This window comes from Delphinapterus leucas, chromosome 2 (genome assembly GCF_059928025.1).
Source record: "Delphinapterus leucas isolate spDelLeu-1000000601 "Yukka" chromosome 2, BTC_Dleu_Yukka2, whole genome shotgun sequence".
Lineage (NCBI taxonomy): Eukaryota > Metazoa > Chordata > Mammalia > Artiodactyla > Monodontidae > Delphinapterus > Delphinapterus leucas.
This window is the reverse complement of record NC_143130.1, coordinates 150,996,358-151,016,748: the sequence shown is the minus strand read 5'-3', so window position 1 is coordinate 151,016,748 and position 20,391 is coordinate 150,996,358. Positions and strand designations below refer to the sequence as shown.

General features: G+C 35.7%; 1 protein-coding gene across 27 annotated transcripts in view; it reads right to left on the bottom strand.

The window, feature by feature from the left end:
* The window catches only part of SIPA1L1 (signal induced proliferation associated 1 like 1), a 499,569-nt gene that overhangs the window by 164,335 nt on the left and 314,843 nt on the right, over positions 1-20,391 (bottom strand). Inside the window, exon 5 of one of the 27 annotated variants that reach the window (XM_089907916.1) lies at positions 7,996-8,126. The exons of the other annotated variants lie outside the window; for them this stretch is intronic. The gene's annotated coding sequence lies outside the window, so the exon portion shown is untranslated. The remainder of the gene's footprint in view (positions 1-7,995; positions 8,127-20,391) is intronic. 27 annotated transcript variants of the gene reach the window in all.

Below are 20,391 nucleotides of genomic sequence, written 5' to 3'. Positions count from 1 at the left end.
GAAATCCAAATACTCTTTCTACAGTGAGAAATGGAGGGCATGATTCAGGGGATGAAAGGAAACAAAAAAGGTACCTTTAACTGAGGAATTAAAGCATGTTAAAGTACTGATAAAAACCTGTAAAAGTAACTAGTACTTATTTTAAAGTAAACAGCTACATTGAGTGGAGAAAGGGGTGAGGAAGAGGACAGAAAAACTAAGGACAAGAATTGATGACAATAAGAAAGGTGAAGAAATACTGCTGATATTTCTGTGTGGTGTACATGCTAAAACAAAGCAGGCCTCTGTGTATTTTTTTAAAAACTCAAAAAATTAAATCATGTATTCATGTGAAACCAAAGAAAAGTGGGTCTGCAGTATAGAGAAGAAAAATGTACAACTACATTATAAGTTATAAAAGAAAATAGTATTAAGGAAGAAGAAGGGAAGAAAAGAATATAGACAGTAATATTTATTGAGCACTGACTATGTCAAGAGACTGAAAATCACAATTACAAGAAGAAAGTGACTAGAAATGTACACGGAGTGCAGTAAGAGGATACAAGACAAATACCTAAGATCTGCTGGGGAGTTAGGGAAGGCTTCACAGAGAAAACAGTTGAGCTGAATCTGGAGGGTAAAATAGGATGGAACTGGATGCAGAGCTTAGAGAAAGTAGTTGAGTAAAAAAGGAACATGTGCTATTGCAGAGAGAAATGAATCAAAACACACTATGGAAGCATAAAGAATAGTAACAATGGGATTAAGAATGTGGATGTGATATATAAACAGGTCACAAGAAATAGTTTTGTCCAGGGATTACACTCCAAACCTTATAAAGATACAAAAGGAAACAAACCATGATCAACACGTCAGAAAGAACTGATTATAATGCTTAAGGATTCACAGCTTTAAAACCATCACACAGGTTCACAGATTTGAAAAAAAAAGAAAACTTAGTAATATACGTATGAAAGCAAAAGCTAATTACCTCAACTTACTGAAAGAAGCTCAGTTGTTAATACAACAAAAAAACAAAATCCAACATCTTACTCTAAAGATGTATAAACCAAAAGACAGAAAAAAATTTTAAGGAGATAGTAATAAAACTGTATTTTTAAAAAAACAGAGGAAGCAATATTATTGGGTGTCAAGATTAAAAGAAAAATATCAAGCTAGATGTTATGGTAAAAGAAATATTTGTAGGTAATTCCGTGGCGGTCCAATGGTTAGGACTGCGAGCTTTCACGGCCGAGGGTGCAGGTTCAATCCCTGGTCAGGGAACTAAGATTCCACAAACTGTACAGCACGGCCAAAAAAAAGAAAAGAAAAGAAACATTTGTAATAAAATATGACAATTTATGTCAAGTACTAACAAATGATATCAAGGCAAAAACTGAGACATGGAAGGAGAAATCAGCTGAAAATAATCACATTTAGTTATTAATGAGACAAATTATTAACAGCGTGTCTACAGTACACCAGGTATTATTCTTGGCACCCAGGCACTGAATAAAAGTGACAAAATTCTCTGCCTTTCTTGAAGTTACATTCTAGGGAGAAAGACTGACTATAAATAAATAAGTAAACAAACAAATAAAATTTATTTTTGACATGCTGCGGAATGCTACAAAGGATAATAAAGCAGGAAAGGGAAAAATGCTGGGAGTCTCAGTTCTAAAAAACAGTCAGGGGACACATGAATTGAGAAGTGGACATTCCTGCCTCAGCAGAAGGAGGAAAGGGAGCAAGGCAATCACAGTGTCATACAGACCCAGAGCACAAACACAGTAATGACAAAAGAAAACAAAGAATGAAATTAATGAAACCAATAAAAGTTATAGTGATCTCTATACCCTAAAAATGGGGTCAACTTTCTAGTCAATTGTCCATGGTATGTATATAAAAACTGAGCAAACATAAAGTATTTTAAAAACCTAAAATGTATTTTTTTTTTTTTTTTTTTTTGCGGTATGCGGGCCTCTCACTGTTGTGGCCTCTCCCGTGGCGGAGCACAGGCTCCGGACGCGCAGGCTCAGCGGCCATGGCTCATGGGCCCAGCCGCTCTGTGGCATGTGGGATCTTCCCGGGGCACGAACCCACGTCCCCTGCATCGGCAGGTGGACTCTCAACCACCGCGCCACCAGGGAAGCCCTAAAATGTTATTTTTTTTAATACACAGTCTATATTCTTGGATCAAAGTTTAATTTTTAGGAGCGTTCAATAAAAACAAAACAACTACGTGTATGAGCAGATTGAAACACAAGAAGTCATTTACAATCCTGAAAAATAGAACAGCAAACTTTCTCACCTAGTGGATTAAGCCAAAATCATACACTGAGGTAAATATGTGGCTTTTAATATAAACTATAAACTGAGAATTCAACTCAAAACCTCAGAAAAGTACAGAAAAATGTTAATAAAAAAGAAAAAAGTAAAATTTAATAAACATACTAGTAGAATAAATAAATATATCTCAAACATAATTCTTTGATAAAAACAATAAAATATTCATATCCCCAGAAATCACACTATCTTAGAAATGAGAAAAAAAATTGGAGATTAGATATATAAACCAGAGAATATTTTTAAAAATCTGAAAATGAAAGATAAACAAGGACATAAATGATTTCCTATTAAAAACACAATAGCCTAAGTAGAATACTAGAAAAGACCGATAAAACTAAAGAAGAAATGAAAAATTATCAATAAAATACATCCCAAATATAGGAGATACAGAGATTGCTGGTAGTTCTTTCCAACTTGAAGAAATTTTAATTTCTTAATTAAACTAAGAAACTACAGTGTGTTCTGCATGTATATGAAGAAACACACATAATAAACAAAACATGAAGGAAAAACCAGCAGGTTGTCCAATCCAATTAAACCTAAGTTAAATAGGGTTTCATTCTCAACACTCAAGATATTTAAGAAAACTATTGTATTTTACATATTGAGAGATTATTATTTGCCAAGCACTATAATAATAACTTTACATATGTTATCAGCAGATACAAATGAAATTTTAGGCAATACAATTAGTATTCCGCATAAATAACTTAAATGAGAACAAAAGCAAAAGATCACTTAATAGATACAAGGTAAGCATTTAAAGTTCTATACAAATTTCTATAAGAATGGTTTCTATTTTTGGTACGTATTTCAAACAACCAAAAACGAAAACAACCGATTATTATTAAAGATTAGATAATTCTCTATGACCTAAAATGAAATGACAGAAATATTAGAAAAAAATGAGACAAAGTACAATTATATTTTCTGATATCATGGACATGATAGCTGTTATACTGACAATAGTGTTCCCAGGGTCTAGTACATTATCGGGCACGCAAATTGAGAAAAATCAATAGCATATATATTAGGAATAAAATATATAATTACTTACATAAAGAGCTTACACAAATTGTTCAAGAAAATATTAATAAACTTGTTCTTTGTGAAGTGAAAACTATGGCTAACAAATGTTGTATAGTGAGAATGTATCATTTTACAATGTAAAAGCTGTATTTTGTTATTTAGAAAAGTAATAAACTGGAAAGAACAGAAAGAGCTGGCTCACAAGAGAAAGAATACGAAAGAAAATGTTTCACCTTGCTACCTTAAACAAAGGTCACACTAATTCTCTAGTACAATGCTACTGGGATGCAATTAGCTAAATGCTTCTAAAAGCCATTAAAATGTGAGGGTTCTAAAAAATAATCTATAACATTAAAAATTAATCCATATAAATAAAGATATAAATTTCAGCATTTTTAACAGCAGCACAAAATGGAAGTAAACCAAATGTGTAACTGGAAAATGGTTAAGTAAATTAAGACACCAGTTTTTTAAAACGGCATACATTACATGGGAAACATTTTATAATGCAATGTTAAGCTTAAAAGGAAGAAAACACATACACATATAAATGATCACTATCCGTGCATTTTAAAAATGAATCACCTTCAAGGTATTTTACTCATAAATAAAACAAAATTAATCTTCTAGATGGCTACTGAGAAGAACTTCAAAAAGTACAAATTCTTCAAATTAATTCCAAAATCCAATTTTAGAGTATTATGACTAAATTCCCATTTTTCTCAATATAATATTAAGGAAGACTCTAAAACACAGCATTTGCTGTTCTAACATCTAAGTCATTCATGAAAATGATGGGCTATGACTAAATAAGAATAATTGAAATAAATTTTTGAAAAAAAACTGTAATTTATTCCAGGAAATCTGAGGAGCTGAGGGAACTGAGGATGCACAGGGCTTCTAAACTCATGTGGTACATACTGTACTCATTCCAGCAGGTGTGGCAGGCAGACACTATCCATTACCTACCCCATATTTCTCCCTCCCAATTCTTCCCAAACAGGAGATTCTCAATTTGTTCGGGTAGTCATGGAGCACCTTGGCAGGTACTCTTTCCCCTATCCCAGGGGAGAAATCAGGAATTCTCCATAGCAGTCATGGACTCTCATGCCCCTCGGCCTTGGCCAGTGACTGGTCTAGGGGTAACTACCTAATGTAGCTCTGACCAATGAGAAGGAAGCAGGTGTCTGCAGCATGCAACTTGCTGGGTAACTTAAGCTCTCTTGACAAAAAGCAACAGACTGGGCTAGCAAGCCCTTGGCCTGCCACCTTCTGCCTCCCCCTTCTTCCTCTTGGAGTACAGAAAGCTTGGAAGAGCAATGGTACCTTGCACTGCCACGGCCAGCCTGAGGGAAGATACCAAGGAAATGAAGGGCAAAATCCAAGGTCCCTCGTGGCACTCCTGAGCAGCACATGCACCAGCCCTGGAGCGTTGACTTCTGGGGCTGCTTCTTTCCATTTGCTTAAGTCACTAGACTGGGTTTCTAATGTCTGAAGCTGATCACATTCCTAACATATACAGCAAATAAATCTGAATAGGTAAATGTGATTTTTATTCACGAATACTTGTTATTTAATTTTTACCAAAAGTAGACAATATTTTGATCAAAGATATTTAAACAAGAGGTTGTAAGTAGAATAAGGGATGAAGAAACAAATTAATAAATAGGAGATGACAAGAGGATGTTTAAGATGCATCTCTAAATTTAGTTCCTATAGAAAAGAGTCCACTAAAAAATATTTTAAAATCGTATATATGAAGTATAAATTTTGGGTTTTAATGAAGAAGTCTCATTCTCTCAGCTCATATTTTAATGACTATTCAAGAAAAAGTTCTCCACATCAAATCTGTCTCAGGAAAATGAAGTGAATCTTCACACAAAAAATAAATTTACATAGTTTTCCCACTTTAAATGGGAGTTGGCTTCTTGTTTTTTCAACAGTTGGAAAACTTGCTTTTGGAAATTCAAAATTACTTTTACATTTGGTAGGAAAAAGTGCAGAAAACTCTTTATTCTGTTTGTAAAGATGAATCAGATTCAAAGTGTTCTAGAGATGAATCAGCAACTAGGTCCAAATCCTTTGGTTTAAAAAAAAAAAAATCTCTTTATTACTCTATGTTTACCCATCACGTAAATTAAAAGGTCACAGTATTTCACACAGATATTTCTATAAGATCATTACTGCCCTATTTGATAAAACCTTGAATCTTTTATAATGTTTTAAATGTTGGTATAAAATTTTTCATGGGGGAGTCCATTGCCATGGGGAAAAATAAACTATAAATGGTGTATATTATTTAAAAAAACGATAAAACCTTTTTTGTCTTACTATGCCTTTCTCTACAAAAAGTAAAGTTGCAGTTAAGACTGAATAGAAAATGAAATATTTATGTCTGCTGCTAGTTTGCATGCATTCAAACTGCTTCAGAAAATTCAACAGAGAGGTGACTTAGATCATCTGAATTCACAAACTAAACCTTCACAAGGAAATCACCTACATGACCTCATCCGCAGCTTTCACCAGCCATCCACGACACTTCTGATTACTTGGTTAAATGAAAGCATGGGGAATGATTGGTTCACTGAGGCTCTTGACGTACCTTCTCTCAGAACAGAAATCTACCTTCAAACATGTTGGAGCTCCCCACATGTCTGGGTGGGGAGTTCTCTGCAGTCTCCTTATAATCTATTGCCCATAATGTCTCCAGAAAATTAACAGAAAAGGTAAATCTTTAAAGGTTCATCTTTAGAAAAGCAAGGCTCTCTATATGGTCATAAGAACAGTATCTAGTACAATGCCTGGTACATTCTGGGCACTCAAGCAAAAGCACTACTTTTTCCTCTATTTTTCAGTCTATACCCTGATATTCGCTCAACAAATATCTATTACTCAACAAATATTTGAGGCGCTGTTCTACATGCTGAAGTTACTGCCCTAAAAATGTTTACATTTAGTGGGAGAGAAAATGAACAAATAAATATGATTTAAGAGCAACATACAGTACTCAGGCTTTGAATTCAACAAAATATTTTTTAACCTATTCCACCTGGAATGCCATCAAGAATATTAATTCTAAAAGTGGGATTTTGGTTTAAAAATCCTAAAAGACAACTTATTTACATATCACAAACCAATACTTTTAAGAATTACCTACAACAGTTTAGCAGTATTCATTTTCCAGCAAGTTGGAAGTATTTTCATTTCAACTGAATCGCATATTTTTTAAAAATTGAACTTGTACAAATTAGAAAATTAGTAGTTATCATAATAAAATAAGCTAAAAATAATATTTTACATTATTTTTTGGCAGTCAACTCTAGCCTAGTATTACAATCCATAATATTCCTACCATGGAAAAGTGAGGTAGCTTTCTTTATATCAGTTACAACCTGGAAAGAGTCAACTTTCATTTCTGGGCCTCTTAAACACAGTATGAACTGAGTAGGAGTCAATCATGACTGGTTTAATTTAATTTTACTTTGCTCACTTCCATCCTTTATATTTAATGAAGTACCTTCACAAGGACCCAAGTTTAACAGAACCATAGTCATATGAGTTACATAGGCACTCCAGTACTGAGTGCCAGAGTGAAGTCAGAAGAACAAATAGTGTTAAGTAGCCCTTTTGTGCAGAGAAGTACAAAAACACAACCTGTAGTAGCCATCTTTAGCAGCAAAGTCCTCCTGGTTTGCCAACAGCAGACTTCCTTTCTTATGGAATTAATGAGTGAAAAGGACTTAGTTAAAAATTTAATAAAATGTCAGAGGAAAATATGATATATAAATGAAGGAAGTTTTTCCATGTGTAAAAGTAATGAAAGAAATTACAAAAGAAAAAGTTAATAGATTTGGTTACATGAAACTTTAAAACATCTATATATTAAAAGGCAAACCAAAAACTAGTAAGAAAACTACACTACAACATAGGTTTAATGTACTGACTATACATGATAATTATATACATAATACTCTATAAAATACTGAATTCACAGAGTCACTGTAAATCAAGATAAAATATTAAGACTCCAAAAGAAAGATGGGAAAAGAAACATTAATAGGCAATTCACAAAAGAAAACAATAGATAACTGGCTAAACATTTGAAAAATGTTTCTATTCAATAAATAAATACAAATGAAAAAGAGGTTTTTTGGGGAGGGGTTGTTTTTGTTTTTCATATAATGTGATCATTGGCTACTGGGAGGAGTGAAAACTAGTTTTAAAAAAAGAACTTTTAGGAATATGTATCAAGAGCCTCTATAAGGTTTACAAACTTTTACCTAGCCATTTTATTCCTGAAAATGTCTTAAGGAAATATTCCAAAAGACAAAATTTTATGCAGAAGATGTTCATCATGGCATTATTTACAATAAAAAAGAACTGTAAACTACCTCAATGCCCCCAAACTATATAAATTATGGAATGTCCAAAAATATTATATACTCACAAAAATTAGTGCTTTTAATTATGAGAGAGCACAATATAATATTAAGTTTAAATTTAAAAAACTATGTGTGCAATGTGACCTCAACAACGTAAAGAGGGAAAAAAGCTAATAACAATAGCACATACACAGATGGGGAGAATACCACCAGCAAGTAGTATTTTAGGGTTGGTAATGTTGATAGTGTTGGTTACCTTTCTCTTTCCACTCTACTGTAAATGCCAGGCCTTCTCCACATTCTAAGAAGATGGGGTCTCTGCCCAATCATCACTGTGCTCCCAGCATTGTGCCTTTCACACAGTAGGTACTTAGAAATATCTGTTGGCTAAATTTAAAGCCAAAGGGAAAAAAATAAATATTTTATAGAAAAATTAACAAAAACATACATATATACACACACGTAAATATACATGTATGTGTGTGGATGTGTACACATATATATATGTACATCCAGAGTACCAATATCAAAACTTAGAGAGGGAGGGGGTAACTTTTCAGCATCTATGTTTATATTCTTAATATTGTAAAAAGCAGGGTAATCTGGGTACAGCGGGTAAGGGGAACAAGAAAGAAAACATCCAAAAAGTTGCTTGAAAAGTTTTTATAAGAATAAAATCAGAGGATGTTATAATTTTGAACTGTTATCTTTATTAATGAACAGAGAAAAGCACTCTCTAGCTCTTTATACTGAAGGTCACCTGTGGGGAGTTTTACTCAAGAATGCAAAGACTGTCTCCTTATGTTATAAACTGGGGTTAACTGACAAGGAGCTAAAGAATTAATGCAACAGAAAAAGACCATCTTTTCTCATTAGCCCGTATCACAAAAGCATTTGTGTTTTTAAACTTTGTTTTTAATCTTTGCAATTATTTTTAAGTCTCTGATGTTTAAATTCCATAGTTTACTTTAAGGTCATTCACTTTAAAATTCAGTACCATATTTTCATTCATGCAAAAAGAAACAGTAATATTGTTTAAAAAGAAATGACGCATGTAAACTTTCTGAAATTGTTTGGAGGTTTCAGCACAGTGCAACCACAATTGGATTGATAATTAATATCAAAAGATATTTATTTGTTTAGAACAATGCAGCATTTTAAATAGAAGAACGCTCCAAACCACGCCTGCTGAACAGAAATAACATACTAATTACATGAAATTTCTAAAAATCTTAAAAAAAAAAAAAAGAAATAACACAGTAGTGCATATTGCTACAAACTAACAGAAGATGCTACCATTCATAAATATGCGGGTGAAAAACTTTTTTCACCAATTTGATATTAATCCTTGGTACGTGTGAAAGTACTGAATAGAATGTTCCACTGAGACAGGCCATGGCTCAAAGTCTATAACTGGGTGAGGCTATGAATTTCAAATAAAAAACCCAACGTGAAAAATATAAACGGCAACCAGAGGCATCTTGTGCATCTCCTATGAATATTAAATGACTGGTTCAAGCAGGCTACATCTGTCAATCTCCAACATCTCCACTAAGGAGATTAGAAACTCAAATCCTTCAATTAACAGACTATCTGATTACTTAATATTTCATTCACAATCCTGTGCTAAGTTCACATTTTAAGAAAGCTGATAAGCACACAAGCCTCTTAGATAGCCTCATCAACCAGAGGGCAGACAGCAGAAGCAAGAAGAACTACAAGCCTGCAGCCTGTGGAACAAAAACCACATTCACAGAGAGAGAGACAAGATGAAAAGGCAGAGGGCTATGTACCAGATGAAGGAACAAGATTCAACCCCAGAAAAACAACTAAATGAAGTGGAGATAGGCAACCTTTCAGAAAAAGAATTAACAATAATGATAGTGAAGATGATCCAGGACCTCGTAAAAAGAATGGAGGCAAAGATCGGGAAGATGCAAGAAATGTTTAACGAAGACCTAGAAGAATTAAAGAACAAACAAACAGAGATGAACAATACAATAACTGAAATGAAAACTACACTAGAAGGAATCAACAGCAGAATAACTGAGGCAGAAGAACGGATAAGTGACCTGGAAGACAAAATGGTGGAATTCACTCCTGCAGAACAAAATAAAGAAAAAACCATGAAAAGAAATGAAGGCAACCTAAGAGACCTCTGGAACAACATTAAACGCAACAACATTCGCATTATAGGGGTCGCAGAAGGAGAAGAGAAGGAGAAAGGACCAGAGAAAATATTTGAAGAGATTATAATCGAAAACTTCCCTAACATGGGAAAGGAAATAGCCACCCAAGTCCAGGAAGCACAGCAAGTCCCATACAGGATAAACCCAAGGAGAAACACGCCGAGACACCTAGTAATCCAATTGGCAAAAATTAAAGACAAAGAAAAATTATTGAAAGCTGCAAGGGAAAAAAGACAAAAAACATACAAGGGAACTAGCATAAGGTGAACAGCTGATTTCTCAGCAGAAACTCTACAAGCCAGAAGGGAGTGGCATGATATACCTGAAGTGATGAAAGGGAAGAACCTACAACCAAGATTACTCTACCAGGCAAGGATCTCATTCAGATTCGATGGAGAAATCAAAAGCTTTACAGACAAGCAAAAGCTAAGAGAATTCAGCACCACCAAACCAGCTCTAGAACAAATGCTAAAGGGACTTCTCTAAGTGGGAAACACAAGAGAAGAAACGGACCTATGAAAACAAACCCAAAACAATTAAGAAAATGGTCATAGGAACATACATATCAATAATTACCTTAAATGTGAATGGATTAAATGCTCCAACCAAAAGACACAGGCTTGCTGAATGGATACAAAGATGAGACCCATCTATATGCTGTCTACAAGAGACCCACTTCAGACCTAGGGACACATACAGACTGAAAGTGAGGGGATGGAAAAAGATACTCCATGCAAATGGAAATCAAAAGAAAGCTGGAGTAGCAATACTCATATCAGTTAAAATAGACTTTAAAATAAAGAATGTTACAAGAGACAAGGAAGGACACTACATAATGATCAAGGGATCAATCCAAGAAGAAGATATAACAATTATAAATATATATGCACCCAACATAGGAGCACCTCAACACGTAAGGCAACTGCTAACAGCTATAAAAGAGGAAATCGACAGTAACACAATAATAGTGGGGGACTTTAACACCTCACTTACACCAATGGACAGATCATCCAAAATGAAAATAAATAAGGAAACAGAGGATTTAAATGACACAACAGACCAGATAGATTTAATTGATATTTATAGGACATTCCATCCAAAAACAGCAGATTACACTTTCTTCTCAAGTGTGCATGGAACATTCTCCAGGATAGATCACATCTTGGGTCACAAATCAAGCCTCAGTAAATTTAAGAAAATTGAAATCATATCAAGCATCTTTTCTGACCACAATGCTATGAGACTAGAAATGAATTACAGGGAAAAAAACGGAAAAAAACACAAACACATGGAGGGTAAACAATACGTTACTAAACAACCAAGCGATCACTGAAGAAAGCAAAGAGGAAATAAAAAAATACCTAGACACAAATGACAATGAAAACACGACAATCCAAAACCTATGAGATGCAGCAAAAGCAGTTCTAAGAGGGAAGTTTATAGCTATACAAGCCTACCTCAAGAAACAAGAAAAATGTCAAGTAAACAATCTAACCTTACACATAAAGGAACTAGAGAAAGAAGAACAAACAAAACCCAAAGTTAGCAGAAGGAAAGAAATCATAAAGATCAGAGCAGAAGTAAATGAAATAAAAACAAAGAAAACAATAGCAAATATCAATAAAACTAAAAGCTGGTTCTTTGAGAAGATAAACAAAATTGATCAACCATTAGGCAGACTCATCAAGAAAAAGAGGGAGAGGACTCACATCAATAAAATTAGACATGAAAAAGGAAAACTTAAAACAGACACCGCAGAAATACAAAGCATCCTAAGAGACTACTACAAGCAACTCTATGCCAATAAAATGGACAACCTGGAAGAAACGGACAAATTCTTAGAAAGGTATAACCTTCCAAGACTGAACCAGGAAGAAACAGAAAAAATAAACAGACCAATCACAAGTAATGAAATTGAAACTGTGATTAAAAATCTTCCAACAAACAAAAGTCCAGGACCAGATGACTTCACAGGTGAATTCTATCAAACATTTAGAGAAGAGCTAACACCCATCCTTCTCAAACTCTTCCAAAAATTGCAGAGGAAGGAACACTCCCAAACTCATTCTATGAGGCCACCATCACCCTAATACCAAAACCAGACAAAGATACTACAATAAAAGAAAATTACAGACCAATATCACTGATGAATATAGATGCAAAAATCCTCAACAAAATACTAGCAAACAAAATCCAACAACACTTTAAAAGGATCATGCACCATGATCAAGTGGGATTTATCCCAGGGATGCAAGGGTTCTTCAATATATGCAAATCAATCAATGTGATACACCATATTAACAAACTGAAGAATAAAAACCATATGATCATCTCAATAGATGCAAAAAAAGCTTTTGACAAAATTCAGCACCCATTTATGATAAAAACTCTCAAGAAAGGGGGCACAGGGCTTCACTGGTGGCGCAGTGGTTGAGAGTCCGCCTGCCGATGCAGGGGACACGGGTTTGTGCCCCGGTCCAGGAAGATCCCACATGCTGCGGAGCGGCTAGGCCCGTGAGCCATGGCCACTGAGCCTGCGCGTCCAGAGCCTGTGCTCTGCAACAGCAGAGGCCACAACTGTGAGAGTCCCGTGTACCGCAAAAAAAAAAAAAAAAAAAAAAAAAAAGAAAGTGGGCATAGAGGGAACCTACCTCAACATAATAAAGGCCACATATGACAAACGCACAGCAAACATCATTCTCAATGGTGAAAAACTGAAAGCATTTCCTCTAAGATCAGGAACAAGACAACGACGTCCACTCTCACCACTATTATTCAACATAGTTTTGGAAGTCATAGCCATGGCAATCAGAGAAGAAAAAGAAATAAAATGAATACAAATTGGAAAACAAGAAGCAAAACTGTCACTGTTTGCAGATGACATGATACTATACGTAGAGAATCCTAAAGATGCCACCAGAAAACTACTAGAGCTAATCAATGAATTTGGTAAAGTTGCAGGATACAAAATTAATGCACAGAAATCTCTTGCATTCCTATACACTAACGATGATAAATCTGAAAGAGAAATTAAGGAAACACTCCCATTTACCATTGCTACAAAAAGAATAAAATACCTAGGAATAAACCTACCTAGGAAGACAAAAGACCTGTATGCAGAAAACTATAAGACACTGATGAAATTAAAGATGATACCAACAGATGGAGTAATATACCATGTTCTTGGATCAGAAGAATCAATATTGTGAAAACGACTATACTACCCAAAGCAATCTACAGATTCAATGCAATCCCTATTAAATTACCAATGGCATTTTTTACAGAGCTAGAACAAAAAATCTTAAAATTTGTATGGAGACACAAAAGACCCCAAATAGCCAAAGCAGTCTTGAGGGAAAAAAACGGAGCTGGAGGAATCAGGCTCCCTCACTTCAGACTATACTACAAAGCTACAGTAATCAAGACTATATGGTACTGGCAGAATAAGAGAAACATAGATCAATGGAACAAGATAGAAATCCCAGAGATAAACCCATGCATCTATGTTCAACTAATCTATGACAAAGGAGGCAAGGATATACAAAGGAAAAAGGACAGTCTCTTCAATAAGTGGTGCTGGGAAAACTGCACAGCTACATGTAAAAGAATGAAATTAGAATAACTCCCTAACACCATATACAAAAATAAACTCAAAATGGATTAGAGGCCTAAATGTAAGACCAGACACTATAAAACTCTTAGAGGAAAACATAGGAAGAACACTCTTTGACATAAATCACAGCAACATCTTTTTTGAGCCACCTCCTAGAGTAATGGAAATAAAAACAAACAAATGGGATCTAATGAAACTTCAAAGCTTTTGCACAGCAAAGTTAACCATAAACAAACGAAAAGACAACCCTCAGAATGGGAGAAAATATTTGCACACGAATCAACGGACAAAGGATTAATCTCCAAAATATATAAACAGCTCATGCAGCTCAATATTAAAGAAGCAAACAACCCAATCCAAAAATGGGCAGAAGACCTAAACAGACATTTTCCCAAAGAAGACATACAGATGGCCAAGAAGCACATGGATAGATGCTCAACATCACTAATTATTAGAGAAATGCAAATCAAAACCACAATGAGGTATCTATCACCTCATACCAGTTAGAATGGGCATCATCGGAAAATCTACAAACAACAAATGCTGGACAGGGTGTGGAGAAAAGTTAACCCTCTTGCACTGTTGGTGGGAATGTAAATTGATACAGCTACTGTGGAGAACAGTATGGAGGTTCCTTAAAAAACTAAAAATATAATTACCATATGATCCAGCAATCCCACTACTGGGCATATACTCAGAGAAAACCATAATTCAAAAAGACACATGTACCCCAGTGTTCACTGCAGCACTATTTACAATAGCCAGGTCATAGAAGCAACCTAAATGCCCATCGACAGACGAATGGATAAAGAAGTTGTGGTACATATATACAATGGAATATTACTCAGCCATAAAAAGGAACGAAACTGAGTCATTTGTTGAGACATGGATGGATCTAGAGAATGTCATACAGAGTGAAGTAAGTCAGAAAGAGAAAAACAAATATTGTATATTAACGCATATATGTGGAACCTAGAAAAATGGTACAGATGAACTGGTTTGCAAGGCAGAAGTTGAGACACAGATGTAGAGAGCAAATGTATGGACACCAAGGGGGGAAAGCCGTGGTGGGGTGGGGATGGTGGTGTGATGAATTGGGCGATTGGGATTGACATGTATACACTGATGTGTATAAAACTGATGACTAATAAGAACCTGCTGTATAAAAAGATTAATAAAATTTTAAAAAAGCTGATAAGAATTGTATTTATTCATAGAATCAATCAATTCTACACTAAAAACTAGTACATACACATTTTGATACTTGCTTTCTATATGAGAAAAAATTTCTGTATGATGTAGAGGAGGTCTAAGTACATAAGTCTATAAAATGGGTGCAGGCCAAGGAAAAAGGCTTGCTCCCTACCCAGTTCTGGTATACTTTCCATTATCTTAGAATATCAATTCACGGGTCAAATTATGTTGACATTTTCCAGGGGAAAAGAAAATGTTCTGAAAAGCATGCCTTTCCTCCCCTGATAACCAATTTAAAAACATTGAAATTGAACATCGCACTTGGTTGGCTGAGGGGTAAAGAAGAACTGAAGAGAAAAAAAGAAAAAAGCAGAAGAAAAACATTTTTTCCTCTTCTGTCATTACTGTTTTTAACCTAACATGTCTCTCAAAGTGTTTAGCTCCATGGTGATGAGAGCAAGAGAAAAACACAGAAACACTGAAAGAACAAATTCCCTCAGAATATTTTAGGGTTTGCAACACAAAGCTTAACATGGAATTACAGAGGCATTCAAGTTGAAAATAGATTCTTATAACTTAGTAATGATGTAAGATGAACAGTCTTTATAATAGCTTTAAAAAAAGCTGATACGTTCCTCCCCACCCCAAAAAAAACCCAGCCTTCTACTTGACTTTTTCACATTAGTAATTTTCCCAATGTAAAGAATATAGAAGAAACCATAATCATTGTTTAGAAAAATGGGTTTCCATTTTGCCCCCCAAGGGGACACTTGGCAGTATCTGGTGGTCACAACTTGGTAAGGAGTGCTACTTGCATCTAGTGAGTTGAGGCCAGGGACACTGCTAAACATCCTACAATGACACAACCTCCATAACAAAGAATTCTCTGGCCTCAGATGGCACAGTTCTAAGGCTGAGATTCTGGTTTAGAAGTATCTTTAACAGTGAAATGCAAAGATTTATGATCATCCCAGTTCCAAAACTTAGGTCAAAGCAAGTAGGGAAGTCTCCCAGGCTCTCTGTACTACCTACAGGCTGATGTTTGCAATGGTTCTACTTTCACATGGGATACAGTGCTGAAAACTGCTATAGGAAGAGATTTCACTGTTGAATAACTTATGAACTTATAAGAAATGCAGAGTACGGTAAAATACATTTACAAATAAACCTGAAAAGGTACTTTAAAAATGTTAACCAATGTAAAATTATGATGACAACTCATTAAATGAAGAAAACATCAATGATACTATACTTTTGGTAGTAACAATATCAAAAATGTTCATTTCCACTGACTGATCCTTGCTTGCTAAAAATCTTTCACAATCTTCCTTCCCTCAGAGGTTTAATTACATGGCTTAAATTTATTCTTTACTTCAATTAATAATATTTCCTGAACACCTACTCTGTGAACTGTTCTAAACCCTGGGGCTAGGATGGTGAACAGAGCAGAAAAACCCTCACTCTTAAAGAGCTTACATTCTAGTAGGGGAATGCAAGAACAAGGAAATCAATAAATAATGTAAAGATCAGAAGTGAAAAGTGCCCTGTGGAAAAATAAAATTAAAAAGTGATATGGCTAACAGGACATGGAAGCAACCTAAGTGCCCACTGACAGATGAATGGATAAAGTGCCCACTGACAGATGAATGGATAAAGAAGATGTGGCACAGATATACAATGGAATATTCCTCAGCCATAAAAAGAAACAAAATTGAGTTATTTGTAGTGAGGTGGATGGATCTAGAGTCTGTCATACAAAGTGAAGTAAGTCAGGAAGAGAAAAACAAATACCGTATGCTAACATATATATATGGAATCTAAAAGAAAAAGAAAAAAAAAGAAATGGTTCTGAAGAACCTGAGGGCAGGACAGGAATAAAGACACAGACGTAGAAAATGGACTTGAAGACACGAGGAGTGGTAAGGGTAAGCTGGGACGAAGTGAGAGAGTGGCATGGGCATATGTACACTACCAAATGTAAAATAGATAGCTAGTGGGAAGCAGCCGCATAGCACAGGGAGATCAGCTTGGTGCTTTGTGACCACCTAGAGAGGTGGGATAGGGAGGGTGGGAGGGAGAAACAAGAGGGAGGAGATACGGGGATATATGTATAGTTGATTCACTTTGTTATACAGCAGAAACTAACACAACATTGTAAAGCAATTATACTCCAATAGAGATGTTAAAAAAAAAGAAGACCAAAAAAAAAAAAAAAAAAGATACTCCTGAAGAAGAATAAGATGAAAGGGCTTTCCTTCCTAGCTAAGATTTTGGAAAAGAAAAAAAAAAGCTGTTGTGTATATTAGTGTATCAAAATCTAAATTGAACTTTGGAAGTAAATAGTAACCCCAGAAACAGTCTGAAATTCAAATTTAATTTGGTCTCATTTATTTTATCTGGCAATCCTACACATAAGAGGAAACAGGTACAAAAATGTTCATAGTAACATTGTTTATAACAGCAATACCTGGAACCCACCTAAATCTGCATTGAGGAAATAATGGATAAACTGTATGTTCACACGATAGAATATCAAGCAGCAGTGAAAATAAATGAATTAAAGCAACGAGAAATAACATAATGAATGACATTAAATAATGAATCTTAGAAACATTATTAAACTTAAAAACAAAAAAAGTAATATGGCTAAGATGGCTGATTGGATACTCTCATCAACTGGTCAGTCAAGGAAGGCCTCTCTGTGAAGAAGTGATTTGAGATAAGAAGACCTAAATGTCCAGAAGGAACTGGTTACACAAAGGAAGGACGTTCTAGGCAGAAGGAAGAGCAAGTAGAAAGACCCTAAAGCCTGAACAAACTTAGCACGTCCGAAGTAAAGAGAGCAGGCATGGCTGGAGGGCAGGGAGATGACACAGGGTTAAGAGAGACAGACAGCTTCAGACTGTAAGGAAGCTCGGAGGCCTTAGTAAAAGCAATGTGAAGCAGCTGCAGGGCTCCACGGGCTTGTCTTGTGCATGACCCAGCAGAAGATGCAAATGGCTTGCTCTAAGGTGGGATCAGCAGAGATGGAGAGAAATGGACAGAGTTGGGTACTTTTGGAGGTAGAAACAAGGCATGCTGATGGATCACATGTGGTTTAGAAACTTGACATGCTGATGGATCTAGAAAGAGATGAATCAAGGATAACTCTTGAATGTCTAGCTTGAGCAACTGGTTGGATGATTCTCCTGGGGAATTCAGAGTGGGCGAGAAGCAGGTTTATAAACAGGATGACCAACTATCCTGGTTTGTCCTGGACTGAGAGGTTTCCTAGAATGTGGGACTTTCAGTGTTGAAACCAAGGAAGTCCTGGGAAAGTAGGATGACTTGATCACCCCAGATATAAACCAAGAGTTCTCTGCTGAGGGTGTCTACTGGACATCTATGTGGAGCTATCAGACTCACAGTTTGAAATACAGGTGTGAAACCAACTCTGAGCTGGAGACACAGAACTGGGAATCACAGAGGCATACAGGTGGCATTTAAAGTCCCAAAACTAGATGACATCAACTCGGGAGAGAAGAGAAGGGGTCCTAGAACAGAGTTGGCATTTCTTTTTTTCACAGATAATATAAAGATGTCTGCATCAGTACAGTTCCCCATCTACACAGCCTTTCAGACTTAAGACTCCATGTTTTTGACTCTTACTTTCCAGATCTTGCCAGAAAATTATTATAGAAACACAAAGTAAAATGCACATCTCAGATGCTTTGGGTGACTTATTTAAGCTACTGATGCTTTGCTTAAAGCCTCAGCTTTGAGGGCCCCATGTCAGATCCTTCCCAACAGTCACAGACGAGCCCAAATATACAGAATAGGTTTGTTTATTGTCCATCCTTTCCCTTCTCTTTCCCAAAGCTTCACTGCAAAGAAATCCCACGACTACTACTGACAAATGTTTGGCCTCTTTTCCCTACTTCCAATCCCACTTCCCTCCTTTTCTAAGTATATTTAAGAAGCATGACCTTCGGGCTTCCCTGGTGGCACAGTGATTGAGAGACCGCCTGCCGATGCAGGGGACACGGGTTCGTGCCCCGGTCCGGGAAGATCCCACATGCCGCGGAGCGGCTGGGCCCGTGAGCCATGGCCGCTGAGCCTGCGCGTCCGGAGCCTGTGCTCCGCCATGGGAGGCCACAACAGTGAGAGGCCCGCGTACCGCAAAAAAAAAAAAAAAAAAAAAAAAAGAAGCATGACCCTCAACTACCACAATCAAAAAGTCACAATGAGGAAAAGGAACACAGAAAGAAATAAGTTGACCATAAAAGCTCTCCAAAGGCAAGTTTCACTTGAGAGAGGCCCACAGTTCAGCACATTAGTCTCTGAAAAAACTGCTAACACTCTTGGCTGCAACTTAACTTGGGTACACTGGTATTCAAAAAAGGAACAATTACCAGAGTGACTCAACAGATGGCCCATTTAAACTATGGGATTAATACAATGTGTCTGGTGACCTAGTTCAAGTAACTAAATAGAAGCCTCCCAATTGGCCAACTTGTGATTGAAAATATCAAATGTTTGCAGCAGACCTTGTAAAATCTAACTCTATCTGGCCAATCTGGGCAGAGAAAGTAAGAGAATGAAACATGAGAAATAATCAAAAGAGGTCTAGGGCTTGGAATGGCCATAGCAGAATTACCTGGCTCCCCTGTGGGACATCTTCATCCCTATGAGGGTAAGCATCCTGGCTAGAGAGAACAAGAAGACTTGGGCATTTCAAAAAATACATTAAAAAATTAAAAAGAAAAAAGACTCTGTCTAAAAGATAAGATAATTGAAACGGTAGAATTTCAGGGAGAAGCAATTAATGACAATAAATTTTACCTAGCAAACCCTACTCTACTGATAAATGGACCACCCCCATTGTGGGTCCCTCTGTAGGGTCCCTCTTGTAGGGGCATAGTCATTCTTCAAAAGGACTTCCCAAATTCTTCTCTAGCACTTAAAAACACTCACATGCTGGATCACTTTGAACTCTTACTAAGTTTAATAAACGTGAAGCATTTTTAATCATATGTAAAGAAAAAGAAACAGAAAAGGCAGACTTGAGTTTAAAAATAAAAACAATACTAAAAACCTCAGAAGAGTAAGGGTCAAAGGTTTCTGATCAAACAGCTTAAGCAATGCCTTATTATATCATTATGCCTTTTCTTTTTACTTTTATACTGAATACCAAATTTGTTTTATTTTTCACTAACAATATTAGAAATTTAAACATCCTAATGTAAATCACTCTTAAAACATTGATTCTCCTGTTGATTGATTGCCGATAACTACATTTTCAGGGCACTCAAAAAATATCACCATATTTTTACGTATGTAAAAAATACTCATATACAATAATTTTATCTACTATATAAATACCTTCTATAATCACCACATTCCTCTCTGTAAGGAGGTACATTTTAAAATCCATTGGTAATAAAAGATCATTCCTTTATCTTTCAAAGTAATTTAAATTTTGTAAATGATAGAAATTCAATGAAAAAAACGCTGAGAGCAAACTTCATAACATAATTGGGTTTACAGACTTCTGACATTATGCTTACCCACAGTAAAGCTATACAGACACATTTAATGGATACTAAGTTGCATATAATTGCCTGAAGCAAGAAATACATATTTTAATTTATATATTTTTAAATGCACTTAATTGCTT